The sequence below is a fragment of the Penaeus japonicus genome, unplaced genomic scaffold (genome assembly GCF_977035675.1).
Source record: "Penaeus japonicus unplaced genomic scaffold, GWHDUDI00000001_assembly GWHDUDI00000041, whole genome shotgun sequence".
In the NCBI taxonomy this organism is placed as follows: domain Eukaryota; kingdom Metazoa; phylum Arthropoda; class Malacostraca; order Decapoda; family Penaeidae; genus Penaeus; species Penaeus japonicus.
In genome coordinates, this window is record NW_028234443.1 from 12,854,779 (window position 1) to 12,856,563 (window position 1,785).

A 1,785-nucleotide genomic window follows, 5' to 3' on the forward strand; every position below is an offset into this window, starting at 1 on the left:
GGGGGGGAAAGGAAGGAGGGAAGGAAGGGAAAGGAGGGGGGAAGAGGGAAGAGAGAGGGGAAGGGAGAATGAAGGAGGGAGAGGGAGAGGAGATGATGAGGGAGTGAGGGAAAGAGAGAGGGGCAGGGGTAGAAAGGGGAAAGGGGAGGGGAGAGAGAGGGAAGGAGGGAAGATGAGTGGAGGAGACGGTAAAATCATATTGTATTCGAAAGTGAGTATATGTGTTTGTTAATTTTTGTGAGTGTGAGTGTGTGCGTATATTTGCTGTATGTGAGTTTGTGCGTATGAGCATAGCTACACTTGCCCATAGATGTGTACATGTGTATATACATGTGTACATATGTATACATATATATATATATATGTGTGTGTGTGTGTGTGTGTGTGTGTGTGTGTGTGTGTGTGTGTGTGTGTGTATGTATATGTATATATATATATATATATATATATATATATATATATATATGAGTGTATAAATATGTGTATATATGTGTGTGTGCATGTATGTAAGCACGTACGCACATATATAACCATACGTAACTGTATGTGCATATAAACGTATATGATGCCTCCTCCCTCAACACCTCATAAGACGACAATAAAGGCAACAGCATCCCCCCGTCTCTCCCTTATCCTCAAGACAATCATATAAACGCCTTGTGTCGCCATCTTCACGACGCCCCTTGATGTCCAGGCCGCGGGTCGTAACTGCAGTCAATCGAGGGAGTGTTAAAGGGACAGGAGAGGTCGTTCACAATGGGCGACGGTTCAGTTTGAGCGAGAAACGGCGTTGTGTGGGATGTTGTGTGTTGTGTTGTTGTTGTTTGTTTGTTTGTTTGTTTGTTTTTGGGGTGCGGCTTTGGTGTGTAAATGGGTGTATCGTTTGTGTCGTTGTTGTTGGTATTGTTGTTGGTATTTTATGCTGTTTGGGTGTGTGAATGGGTCTATCGGAAATGTGTATCACTTTCATTATTGGTATCATTATCATTATTGTCATTACTATCATCATTATTATCATTATTATTATTATCATTATCATTATTGTTATTATTAATATTATCATTATCGTCATTGCAATTGTTATCCTTCTTATTGTAATCATTATCATTGTAACTGTTATTATCATCATTATCATTATTATCCCATCAGTTAAGCGCTCGATTTATTCACCTTTATCTCCTTTCTTTTTTTATTTTCTGTTTCTGTTTCTTCTTCTTCTTCTTCTTACATTGCTCGTTTGCATTAATCCAATTTATATAAAAGGCGTATGAAATTGATTTACAGAATCTTTAGAAATGATTGACTGATGGCTAGTCAAGTGAATGATTGACTAAGAATTTGAGTGAGTAAACTTGCAAATAAATTGATTGATTATTGATAGATTTATAGGTAAATGAACAGAAAGCTGTACTGTGTATATTGTGTACATGTAAAAAAAAATAATAATAATAATAAAAATAATAAAAATAAAAAATAAAATTTTCCGAAGCAAACTAAAGCATAGATATATGAAATAGAGAGAAAAAAAAAACATAAATAAAAAAAAACTAACGAATACTAAATCAATAAATATTTTTTTTTTTTTTTAAATCATCATGTAAATGAAACGAAATATTGCGAAATCACAATTTTTCCTCCATATAAATATCCCCGGGCGGAGGCACCTCATTAGCCTCTAATAATCTGTATTTCAATTATTTTATTAAGGACTTCAATCTAGTTGCCGTGTTGATGTGTTGCGCGGACTAACGATGTGACTCAAATAAGTCCACAACGTACTGGTGT